Genomic DNA, 14,289 nt, shown 5'->3' with positions numbered 1-14,289 from the left:
AAAATTCAAATTAAATATGAAAAACCCTGATCATTGTGGAACTCAGAAACCTTGTCTGGACTTAAAACTGTTTTAGCTTCTACTCTTACCAGTTTCTCAAACAAGTTTATAGAATCCTTGAAAATATAGAGTGGATGGTACAAAAAGTTCTCTAATTCATCTTCTTGCAGTTTTCTCTTTGTTTTCTTATAGGGAATGATCTATATTTTATATTCTATTATTCTTTATTCAACGCTTTAGCTGCAATATGAATAAATCATTCTTTGCATGAAAAAAATCAAGAAACTTTGATATCAGATAACTTAAGAGAATTTCTATCATTCAATTGAAATGTTTGATAATGGAGGAATGCTGGTATGGAAAAACATATTTATAATACTAATAAGTACTAATTAATAAATTACATGATATTATAGATCAACAAAATATCATAAACTCACCTCACAACCATAACTTCTGTAATATGAATAGAGTAGAATCTAACTTCTCAAACTTCTGTAACTAATCTTCAACCACTTAACTAGTTTGGATACAATCATTCATATTATTCGAACTATACCAACTACTACAACAATCTCAACTATTCAACGAGTCTAACCACACCAGATATTTGAACTAACATTGTTTAGATATTCACTTCAGATTTTTAAATAATTTAAAAAAATTCAACTACTCTCCTCTTATCTGGAGATATCCTCGATACTCTCTCCTAGAATGAAAATCTAAAGCTCCAAACTTCACCGTTTCATGTAAAAACATTACAGCAGTACCTTGACTTTCGCATATTTCGTCATTTTCTTTGCTAAATATTATTGTAGAACCCTTTAGTTGAATATGATTCACCATGCTATTCTACTGCTACCGGTATTTATTTTTAACGTTAGAACGTGAGTTGAATTTTGTTTTGTTAAGCACATGATCAAAGGAATCTGCATCTGAATCTGTGCCAAATATACGAGTAGACTATATTTTCTCGAATATTCCGTACACCTTTTCGTCAAAGTTGCACCTTTTCATTTTGCAGCTCTCCATTTCATGAATGGTGGATGTGGTATTAGAGTGAGTGAATGAGTCTTGATCCACTCCATCTCAACTTGTTATCTGCGAGCAATGACAATGCTCCAGTCGTCAGTTTTATAGTTGAGGCGGCGAGAAATGATGTCTGTGGCCTGGTAGTGAGGGGTGACGGGGGAAGCAGGCCGTAAAATTCCATTACCGGTGCGCGTCGCACGGCGGAACGGTGGAACGACGGAACGGTGGGACTGGTGGAACGACGGAACGGCGGAACGATAGTAAGCTCGGTTGGTGAATGGAAATTGAGTCGCTGCAGCCGTAGACCAGTTTTATTTCGCTAAGTGAATGAATTGATTTGATGTCAGCGGCAGTGGCAGCGGGAACAATGGCGGCGACCCTCGACGACTCTCTGCCGGGTCTCTGCGTCACCAGGGCCGTGAGGAGGACTGATTGAGAGCTGGTCGCGATGGAGTGAGAGAGCACAAGTGGTCGTCGGTCGTCGTGAGCAGGACCAGGAGCCGAAGGGACTGAGAAAGACGGTGGAAGGGGGAAAAGTAAAGAATGTCGATGTTTTGAAGTTTTGAATTGCAGTTTGGTGAAATATTTTTATTCTTTCGGTTTTCAATCTAATTAAATTCTAAATTTTGGTTTGTATATTTCTGGAATTTGAATTTGATTCAAATGAAGTGAAGCAACATAACCCACCTTTTAGACATTGGCTTATTACTATCAAAATTTGGAAAGGGAGCAGTTTTTGCTAGGCCTGTTGATCCTTTTCTAATCATATATTTGATTTGTGTATTGTAATATGATTTCATGTTTACATATTTGATGTAAATAAATAAATATAGAGTAGCCTACTACATGGATGATTTGAAAAAGTATGAATATGGCGATAAGCCATCAATGATTGAACACAATTTTTTGGTTATCAAGAGACGACTTCTTATAATTTAGAGGAGAGGAGAATATTATAGGGGAAAAAAGAAGTGATGAGGAGTTGAAAATATTTGAAATGATGGATGTAGGTAACAAATGAATATTAAGAGTAAATAAATTATAAAGATAAAAGATAAAGTGATGGAATAAAAATAGAGGTTGAAAGTGGGAACTTTTAAGACTTATTATCTAATGATATGATGGAAATACGCATGGGAGTTGGATAAGTAAAATGAAAAGTAGACTGAACATTAAATAATAAAGACAATGTGAGCATATGCTGATAATTGAGGTGAAATGGTGATGGTGGAGAAGTATGGAAGTTTAAGTAGATTGACTATGAAGAGAACAAGGGGTAATATTAAAGAGGAAAACGTTAGGCCAAAGTGAATGAATATAATTATCCGGCGAAGATTGGAGGAACGGAGCCGCTATGACGATTTCAATATTAATACGACCTCTGAACTTCATTTGAAGCACTCAGTTTCCAATCCGTGCTCTCTCCTATGATTCACATAACAATTCAACCGCTCTTTCGACAATGACTACTCTATCTGGAACATCAGAATCAGCCAGCCTACTTTACAGCACTCTATTCAATAGGCAGCAGTTCGATGGGCCAAAAATCAGCCTTTTGATCTACTCAGCAATGAGAAGCTGCCTTTAGAATGAATGGAATCTGATCATTGGAGACTCCAATCACTTAGCTTCACTCTTTCAACTCAGATTGGCTCACTCATGCTACATTATTACGTCCGAGTGAAATTGTATTTCCTGATAATACTTTATTCAGGAAGAATGACCTAATTTGATAAAATTGAAATTTTCTAATCGAATTTAATTGAATAGGCTACATAACCAGAATTATACAGAAATTCTTCTAAAAATTGGGTTTATGTGAACGCTTTTTGGCGGTGTATTGCTATTAATGCCTCATAGAGCTGCATTGGGACTTCGATATTTTCTCATGTAAACGATAAATTGTATTTTATAGTAGCCTATTTAGATATAATATTATAATGAATTAGATGATGCAAAGCATAATTAAATTTCAAAAATGTTGAATTGTTGACGATATAATTGGAAAATCCAGTTTCAATTCAAAATATGACATCACTCCTCATCTGAATTATCAAAATAGTCTTCCAATCTATTTATATTTAATATATCATGGCTATAATCAATCATAACCATAGAATTGTTGACGATATAATTGGAAAATCCAGTCTGCATTCAAAATATGACATCACTCCTCATCTGAATTATCAAAATGGTCTTCCAATCTATTTATATTTAATATATCATGGCTATAATCAATCATAACCATAGAATTGTTGACGATATGATTGGAAAATCCAGTTTGCATTCAAAATATTACATCACACCTCATCTGAATTATCAAAATGGTCTTCCAATCTATTTATATTCTATATATTATGGCTATAATCATACTATAGTATACATGAGATGTTGACTCTGCATTATCATTTATGATTCCAAATAATTTGAAGTAGAATAATAATTAAAATATCAATATCATCCAAATATTACATTGATAATGAATATTCTACGGCCCGATCTATAATATGTATTATATTATTCAGTCATACATGATTTAGTGTGATTTGAGTGAAATTGTAACATATACAATTCTCTATAACTCTTAATCACTGAAGAATAACTAATATGATTGAATATTGTGAATAACTCTCCCAACTCATCAATTATTTTTTATCACAGTTATCCACTTTGAACGCTACTGGAGCTTTTGAAATAGCGCTATTTCCTCTTTTGCAATACTCTTCTCATTTTCATAGCTTACTATAATTATATTGTGATGCCACACCATGAAATGAAATGTACGAAATGGATGTGACTATTCTATTACGTTTGTTGCAATAGCAGTCGGTCCAATTCCATTGAGATTAGCATATGGAAGTTTACTATTATCATTTAAACCCTGAACACGTTGTACGATGAGTTCTGTTGAGATGTGAATATTGTGGAATGTGCTTGAAGTACTTGAATGCAGTACTTGTTAATAATAAGTATTTCTCGAGCAATAATAATTGATAGTACGTTATTTACAGTACTAAGCTATTGTGAATTAACTTCATGTGAACTTCTTATCAAATGTTGGGAAAATAATCAAATTTCACTTTAATTTACAAGTAGTCGAAACTCACCAAGTTATACATGGGATCCAGTGAGAGTATTATACAATATAAATATGAAAAAATATAAATAAATAAATATCTGTTTGAATACTGATTTCGTTATTGGAATACATTTTTTGACTGATTCAATCGCAGTGAGGAAACTGTTTTTATAATCAATTCATCACAATCATGTTTCTTCCTCAATCGTTGGCAACAATATATACATTATAAATTAGCTAGGTGTCGAATGAAACAAACAAGCCACTGGTTCAAGTTCAGTAGCACTGAAATAGTAGAAGTGGAACACCTGATTATTGAAGACGAAACAACCTGTATCGAGAGAAATTTTTCTCAAGCTATTAATGATATCGTATATCAACTTATTTACAACTCAATGAGAACAGTGTTCGTGGTACTAAATATAAACTGAAATTTCACACATTTTTAAAAGAGCAGAAGAATATTTTAATTTCTGTTGAAAGGGTTGATATCATAAGGCAGCGAGTGATTAAAACTCACCAAAAGGATTGAGATATCCTCTCGCTAACACGCTCAACGGATATGAAGAAGTAAGGGTAATTGAAATCTGCTCTTTTTTTTTTGAATAGAACGCTTAGAAGAAATCGTGGAATAGTGGTTTGGGGCGGTGGAGGTTATCACGGTTCACAGCGCACCCTGCTCCACTGATCACTCATGGCGTTCCCATAGAGATGTGCGAGTGAGTAGTGTGATTGATTCGGTGTGAATCGTTCTCTGAGTTTTTGTAGTTGCTTCTCCTAATGACCTTTCTCGGTTCCTGAATTACTTTAATATACAGCTAACACTCTTATTGGAGACACGTCTATGAGAGAGACCAACAAGTTTTTATTCATGATCTTTCCGTGTATGTCTTCTCACGATGTCTAAATCATTGACGAGTCTTCTCCTATAGGAATATAAATTGATTTATAACCTCACTTCCTCTACTCCAGTCCTGTAGGCATAGTCTCGTAACAGGCTTCCAAATATTTTTTTGTTTTATACATGATTATATTTGTGTGTTTTATATACCACTGTTGTCATTTTGCTTCTGCAATACATCGTTTCATTCGATTAGTATCATATAATATACCTTCATAGAGAATTTGTGGAGGTTTGTAGAGCTGGTTGCTTATCAATGAAGTTATCTTTAGAAAGACGTAATTGCATTAATGAGACCTATAATTTTCAAAAATGATTGGATAAATTTTGAAGGTCCATTTTGTATAGTATAATATGTTGAGCGAAACACTTTTTCAGAATGGTACGATGTGGATGATCCAAGGTAGATTGCAACACAGTGCAAAATTGTAGCTGTCATAAAAAGATTAAGATTTCTGGTTCACTTTCTGGTACACAAAATAATGTGTAGGCTAAATATAGGCACTGACAATGATAAGGACGACAAAAAAACAGGACGAGAGACACTGATAGGAGTAAAAATAGATATAAATAAGGCAATGAAGGACAGTGTGATACTGATTGTGTGAGAGATTTGAAATGAGTGAGAGAGTAGGAGTTTAGTGTGAGATAGAGTATGGAAGTTGTGCATGGCAAAGAGCCAACCATCCGAACGTACCGCAACAGCTTATAGAAGGCCTCCCCGCTGTCGCATGGAAGGGTTTACAAAAGTTTGAAAATTACCTTCCATTGCAGGGAATTGTTGCTCCTGGTTTGCGCTATCGTGAAAATTAATCCTTTTCGAGAAGCCAATTGGAATGGAGGCTCAGCGTTGCTGACAGTCGAGCTTTATCTATATTGGAGCCTGAATAAGAATTGGACGTTTTTTATCAGTGCATTGATTGTTAATTTGGTCCGTTCAGCTGGAATCACATAAATCGTTTCGATTTGGCGCTTTGATCAATTTTCGTGGGAGGCAGTTCGTTAGCACCTACAATTACTACTCAAACACATTGATATTCAGCTAGCAATCAATTAACAATATTGGATGAAACGAGAATTACAATGAACTTCTAAAACTGTGATGCATCCCAAAAAACAACCTTTTGTGTAACCCTGTAACCTTGTTGTGGGAGTGAATTGAAAAATCAGAGGAATGAAGAACTCAACGTGATAATCAATGTTCTATTGAAGGTGAACGGTCAACATATCCAAGATCATGTGAATTGAATGCCAGTTGAATATTATGATGGCATATGATGCATTGTCACAGTCGATCCATCCTATTATATTAAACGAGCAATTTCTGTATATATATATTTATATGTTTACGTGGTTATCTGTTTATATGGTTAATATCGGGGACCGTGCTTCGCTCTGGTACAAAAGCATGAAAAATTTATTACGAAAGAAGAAATTATAATAACATTCATAGTTCATACAGAAATGTTCTATCTAATCACAGTAAATTGAGATTAATTCCCAGAGGAGTGCAAAAATTTCCCTCACAAAGGCCCGGCTCTACAAAAGCCGAATAAATTTTAATCCTGATTAATTCCACGTGAACCAAATCTGAGAAGACCATTTCAAAAAGATGGATCTACTGGAATCAATCAGAATTCAAAATAACCTGGCATTTTTGCAACCGGCACTAAGTACCTCATTGAATGATTACAAAAGTTCAACAGCTGAGTCATCATTTTGACACAGTCCCACACACATGAACTCGCTCACTCACTTCCATCATCAACAGAAGTCGGAATTATTATTATCAGCTGTTTTTCCAAGGATGAATAATAATTATCCTTTTGAAGTCCTTCAGTGAGTTTTCCCAGGGATGAGACCTGGTGCAATCAAATCTTTATATTATAAACCTACTGTGTTCTGAATTTCGTGAGAACCGATAGAGCCTTTTTTTAGATCCGGTGAAATACAAACATATTAACATCTAAAAATCTAAACATCCAAACATATGAACAGAAATTGCTCGTTTAATAGTATAGGATATGGGTATATATTTATGCTCAGCGGGTCTCGAAAAAGATTTTCACGAAATTTGGAATACAGTAGATTTATGATATAAAAATTCGATTGCACTAGGTCTCATCCCTGGGAAAACTCGCTGAAGGACATGAAAAGATAATTCATCCTTGGAAAAACTGATGATAATTTCGTTGTCTGTCGATAGCAGAAGATGCGTGTGCCTGTGTGGGAGATCAGCTGTATAATCAATTAGCTTACCGTATCTTGCGAGAAATCTTGAAATTTTAAATGTCTCAAGATAAACTGATTTGTTGACATGAGATGGTACTGTATATAGGCTATCATAATATTCAAAGTTGATCATTATTTTACAGTTCTAAGTGATTAGTAAGTGTTATTTTTTTATTCAATTTGGTATGTAAACAACTTGAATTTGAACTTTTATATTTTCAAATATTTAGACTGAAAATTTGACCTGAATTCAAGTGTATGGATCATAACTTACTTTTTGGAATATTTAGTGTATAAATCAAAATTCGGGGAAGAAACAGTTTTGGGCTGTGCCTGTTAGTCCTTTCCCAATCATTTTAAAGAATTGAGTTCTTTTTATCAATAAATAAATAACTAGCGAAGCTTGGTGCCCCGATATTGTACAGTTAACACATCAAAGGTTTTCGAATAAAATAACTTTGCAGTATTTATAACTACTAATGATGATTCCGATGAATTACTTCAGTGAACAGATATTCACGAGTTTTAAACCTCGCATAATACTAGTAGTATTATCATTGTTCTCATGATTCGAAATTAGACAAAATAGTTCTTATCAACACACTAATCCAATCAAAAACCAACTTTTTGGACATACTTTTATCAAAATTCGCAGAGGGAAAATTTTGAACCCGTCCTGTTTGTTCTTTCCTGATATTGTTGAGGCCATTTGAATTGTATTCACCCGCTCATTGACTGCCAGATGGCAGGAGAGTTTCTATGATTTGATGATATCTATTACTCATCAATTTATTGCTCCAGGCACTGGTTAGTTTGCAAGTCTGTATGAATTTAGCTCTCGTACTGCTAAGCACTCGCTGTCGAGGCTTTAAGACACAGGAAATTCGTCCTGAATCTGCCTAAATTAAATATTCATGTCGTTTAATATTATAGGAAATTTGGACTATATATTTTTATATTCGTGTAAATAAGTTGAATTTTCGTTTTACGTGTAAAGTTACTCAAGTTTTGTAATAATTAGTGAGAAGTGAATGCCAGAACTCAAATTTCAGTTTTTGTTTTTATTAATAGTCAAGTCATAGTGTTATATATCCAGACAGCAAACTTCATCTTAGAACCGGGAAACAGCAAGGAACCAACAACATTTAGGATAAATCGTTTTGCATAATTTCACCCATATTTTCCTCTCATCTGTCCTATCAACTGTCCACCTTTTACTTCAAATAGAAGTAGGCAAACAATTCGATTCACGACATGTTGGATTTGGGGTTTGGTGAGTACCTTTTCTGATTTTCTATATGTTGTAACGTTATTTCTTTCAATAACGAGTTGCCCTGCTTGGCTGCAGTCGGTAGAGCATGAATAACAAAATATATAATCCTTATTGTGGTTCTCAGGATAATAATAATACCAATTTCTTACTGGCTCGCCCAGGAGCTCCCGCAGTTCTCTGCTCTTGTCGGTTACTGACGTCGGCTGCTCCAACAGTTTACAATTTCTGTGACTGACTTGTCGAATTCCGCAAATAAAGATGCGAGAATTTGCGCTGCTACGACTTAATGCTATAAGTTTGAGATTTTTCAGATCGTATTTAATGATACTGGATAATTTATATAAATCTCTGGAACGTATTATTTCCAAAGATTTGATAATCAATGCTGTATATCGCTGTCTTAACCAACTTATTCGGTGAAGAATATAGTCGGATGGTAATATTACTAATATTTCAATACTGGTAACTAGATAGATTAAAATGAGATTGGTCATGCATGGAGATAGGGAAAAAAATAAAGGATACACCAAAAATTTTTTTACAAATATATTACACAAAATATCAACTAATAAATAAACATATATAGAGCAACAATTAAAAGAGTAAAAATAAGAACAAATATATATATCGAAAAATATCACAGATTAGCTCACTTATTAGTTTTTTTGCTTTTAGCATGAAAAATTACCATGTACTTCTTAAATCATCAATCCTTCGCTTCTAGACTATGCAGCTCAGTTATCGACTTGCTGTTGCTTGTCGAATGAAATCTCATAAATATATTCTTTCTAAATTAATATAAATAATTAATTAATAAATTGTAAATCTCAATATATATATATATATATATATATATATATATAATATATATATATATATATATATCAGGGCTAAAGGTTCGGCCTCTGATGGAAATTAGATAAATCAATTTATCCAGTGAACGTGAGCCTCATTTACATCTTTATAATTTACTAATAAGATTAATGATCGAGTGAGCATATATATTATAACTTTAAATTTAAATATTTATTCAATCTGTGCATACTTAGACATGTAAATCTGATATATTTCTTAATTAGTAAAATCGTTTTTTGTATGTCTCAAGACTTGCGCAAGTTTGATATTAATTTCAATATTTGTATAACCTTTCAATGAGCTAGCTTTTTAAATTTTGTTTCACTCGAAGCACTGAGGGCGCCCTAGATTTATATATTTCTTGTTAACTATCACTCACGTGCCGAAATTCACAAGATGATGATGACGATCCGAATTTCCCGTCGTCTTGGGTTCTCTGGTGGCCGAAGTCGTCCTCTCCAAGGGATAAATGAATATCTGTATGTTTTACACCTTAATATGGCCTCACTAAGTCTTATGAAAATTATTTATTGAATTCAAACTTAAATCTTTCAAACGTACAATTGATAACGGAAAAGGGACTTTGTGCTCTATAAAATTAGTGGCGTTCCATGGTGATATCTGGCGAGCAAGTGGGCTCTGTCTGATCTACCTCTATCCTCTCCGATCATACTTCCGTATTCCAAATTTGCATATTATTTAAATATTCAACTACTACGCCATTGTATAATCAAATAGTCCGTGTCAATCTGCTAGGCTATTACCTATAATATAGGATATACCTATAACATATTATCTTATGTGTTATATTTTATAATTACTCAGATTACATCCGGTACATGAACTGAGTAGTGATAACTTACAAATTCCTATCATTTATATAAATTCGGAGTGTTATTTTTGAATCGACTCGTTATTACCGCCAATCAGCCACTGCAATTTGATTGGCTGATCTAAAAATTACAAATGTATCCATGCGCCTGATAGAATATACATACTTCCTTAATATTTTTATTTATTTTATGTATTTTGTACATGCTCATTTTATACAATAAATTTTTTTTGAGTTTAATTAGTTGTTTTTCCATTCACAATAACATGCCATGTGGTTACCAAATCCTCTGGTTGAATGCTATTTGTTTACAACAAAAATTTGCCAAAGTGTCTGGCTAAATTTCAAATTATACGGCTTGATCGATTATTTAGGTTGCCGACCAGTAAGTATTATAGCCTAACCTCAAAATTTCATTATTTCATATAATTCAATAAATAGCAAATAAAATTCTTTCTATTTGGCTGTTAAAATTGTAGCCAGGATACCCGTTATTATCTAATCTCTCACTTGTTGATATCGCACCCGGCGATAACAGAGCAGCTGTTTGCTAGAGACCTATAACATCTTGTCATTAAGCGATTTTGCTTGCTATTCAAGATAATTTATCACAATGTTCTATGTATGTGGTATTTTCTGATCTGATATAGGATATATATTATTCAGCACAAAGATTTGATTCGTTATACAGTCCACATTGGAGTAATCGAAGCTTGTATCTTGAGCTATTTAAATTTGAAGAACCAGTATTTACGTACTAGATATAATAGTGTGTTATAGTAATTATGGAATGTGGGAGGATAAAGAAATTAACAATTTCATACTCAAAGAAACAATGATCTAGTCATCACTGTAATATTAGAATGGGAGAATAATAGAATAATGAGGCGACAAATACATTGAATGAAAATACTGGATATTGACCACTACTCCATCATAAATGCTCCTCGAATCAAAATCTCATGGAATAGTTCTTCTTCTATCTCTCACTTCCTGTATTTCAGCATTTCGTAACTATAAAGAAGCTGATAGAGAATAATGCAGTATAATAATAGACTATTAATAATGATGACAAAATGCTTCGTTTCATTGCATTTCCTCAAATATTATTGAAGATTATGATTTCTTACGATAGAAATATTAATTTGATTTGATTATATTTTGAAAGAATGAATATGATGATAAGATGGATTTGTGAGAGCTGTCTTCTAGGTTTTAGCTGCAAGAGACAAGTATTGATTGAAATGATACCAATCAAAAATTCACAAACTACTGAATCTGAATGACAGTAATGAGTGATTGAACAATAGAAAAATCAAATGGAAGATTCAATATTCATGCAGATAGAGAAACACAATATATAATATGTATAATTCAAGTTTCAATTCTCTATTCTATCACCAACTAGGAAGAAAATCCTAATTGAGATTCTCTTTAAACTTAAGAAGGCTTCTACTGAACACTTTCTAATGAAGTCTTTGTAGCCAAAGACCCCAATTTTCTCCTTCTCTATTACATTTGTTATCATTGTTTAAAGTCATCAAAGTCAGTCATCACAGTCTAGCTGTTAAAGGAATGCTAAACCTAAAATATCACTCTCATACTCATTTGCAAGTGAATTTGAGCTGTTTGTGAAAACAGTAGCGTAGCGGTACTTAATTTGGGACCTTTTTTCAAATGGCGACACTCGAGTAATTTGGTCGCAGTTGTAGCGTATTATCCTTTGAAAAATATGGGGTTTCCAGTTGTTACCGACAAAAGTACAACTCGTTGAGATATAAAATAGCCAACTTTATCCTTTTGAAGATTACGCCACCAAATATCAGACTCCACAAAAGGACCACAAGCTCGTTTTCACTGCTGAATACTCTCTCTGCAGGTGAACGTAATGACGCTTCTAGATCCGCAAACTGCGTTTAGCTGTTGGAATGGTGCAACAATATTGAACACCTTTGATACAACACTGATAACAGACTTGTATTATTATTATTGCTACACGAAAATCACATTGTATCATATTTTAACATGAATATTTCTCCACAGTACCAAAGCAACTTCTTTTCAAGAATATCAGGATATTGGGATTTCAAGGATCTCAATTTGATTTTTGTACTATTAATACCATCACATCTCAATATATATTAATCATGATACTGTCTCATCTGTTCTTCGTCTATTCATATTAATACTTTCTTGTCCCCATTTTAATTGATCTTATCCATTTACATCTAAACCACATTTATCTAAATGAATAAAAGTTTTCAAATTTTTCAATTCATGTTTGATAGCTAATTCAGTTTAATTAAATATTTCCAAGAAGGTGGAAATTATTGAGATATTTGAATTATTCAAATGCTATATTTGTTGTCAATATTTATTTGCAGTAGCAGAAGTGTTCGGGGTGAATTACAGATTTTAATTTGAATTTTCGTTTGATAATAATAATAGTGTCCAAGAAGTTGAAGCTTCTCAATTCTCGTTGGCGATTGCGTTTAATGAAAACTGGATAATATGAATTATTTCGTATATTTATAATATACTTATATTCATACTAATCGAGTATTTCACGTGATCAGTAGTGTTTACTGAATTGCTGAACGACACTGAACGCTCAGAGTAGACTGGAAGTTGTCTTGGTGATGATATTTTCGCGAAGCTACATCTTGTAATGAGCCTATTACTTTGCTGCAAGGAGCAACTCGTGTGGCCCTCGGAGACTAATGACAACATTCAGTGTCTATTTTCACAGGGCTCAGCGACAGGGCGTCTGAAATTGCTTCCGTGAGGACCACTTTTAAAGGTTAGGGATATAACTTACAGTGTGCACCCACATTTTAGTCCAAGTTACACCTCAGAATAGGAATTACTCGTACAACATGCTCATTAGTATGCTGTTTCCAAGTATTACGAGTCTCTCAGGCGTGCTTATTACTAAGTTTTAACACTCAGTTGGTTATCACATTCATAGATCAGGACCTTGACACATCTGAGGATGCATGGTTGGATTATCAAGCTTCTTGTGAAGTCGAAAAGTGAACTGATATAGAGTAGAGTATTCAAGCATTTATAGAAATCAATCTCCCCTCAAGTTTCAAACCAAGAGAGTATTCGAAATGGTGATATAAAATAAGTCTTCATGTTTGCTGAAGTTGTATTCTTATTCGTACAGTGCTGTGTCTTCATAACACCAGGTAAGCATAATATAAGAAATGAGAGCGATCAAAGCAAGCCTCATACTCTAGTGTAATCAACATTCTTCGAGTGAGGTCCATTTTAAACTGTTAGTATTGATTGAATGATAATCATTAAGGTTCCCTTTTAGAAAAAATTCTGCTTATTTAAAGTGATTCTCGCTGGAGAAAAATTAGAAGAACTCTGGATAGAATGTTTCATAGATTATCATTAGCAGGCATATCACTGATTAAATAATAATGTACAGTACCTAATGGTAATGTATTATGATTGAATCGGTTGTTAAAGTAGGCTCACTATATGACTGCTATCGACTATTCAAAATTCAACTTTTTGCTCACATTTCGAGATTTATATCTAGATTTGAGTTATGTTACCTTATTTTTCCTCTCCCTATCATTTTGATAATGCACTTATTGCATAAATGAATAAATGAATAAAGGATGTTGAAATAAATTATTGTTTTGATGATGAGAAGACTGTCCACAAAGGAAGGAAATAAGTAAATAATTGAAAGTATTGAATTATATTGGTGTTTTGATCAATATAGATTTTATGATTGAATCATGAACCATAAAAAAGGTTCAATAAAACTTGAGAATGAAGAGAAGAAAAACGGAACAAGGGAATGACAATAAGATGAATGGGTGTAGGAAAGCAAGGGCTCTCACATTTTATTTCGGCGCTCATAGAATATGAAGACGAAGATTTCATTCACCAACTATTTTGAGAAGGAACTCAAATGTAAACAAAACACTTTTCCGTTCAGAAGTAGCAATTCCAATACAGAATCGGGAATCATAAACTTCAGAAACTCTACTAAAATCGACCCAAATATACCCACAACCGACAAGAACTGCCTGCAAACAGTGTGATAATAAACATTCACAATT

At 33.4% G+C, this 14,289-nt stretch overlaps 1 protein-coding gene across 1 annotated transcript in view; it reads left to right on the top strand.

The window, feature by feature from the left end:
- Positions 1 to 14,289, top strand: part of LOC111064113 (dopamine D2-like receptor) — a 459,718-nt gene that overhangs the window by 118,521 nt on the left and 326,908 nt on the right. The gene's annotated exons all lie outside the window — the stretch shown is intronic.

Source organism: Nilaparvata lugens, chromosome 11 (assembly GCF_014356525.2).
Source record: "Nilaparvata lugens isolate BPH chromosome 11, ASM1435652v1, whole genome shotgun sequence".
Lineage (NCBI taxonomy): Eukaryota > Metazoa > Arthropoda > Insecta > Hemiptera > Delphacidae > Nilaparvata > Nilaparvata lugens.
This window is presented reverse-complemented; position numbering and strand designations above follow the sequence as displayed.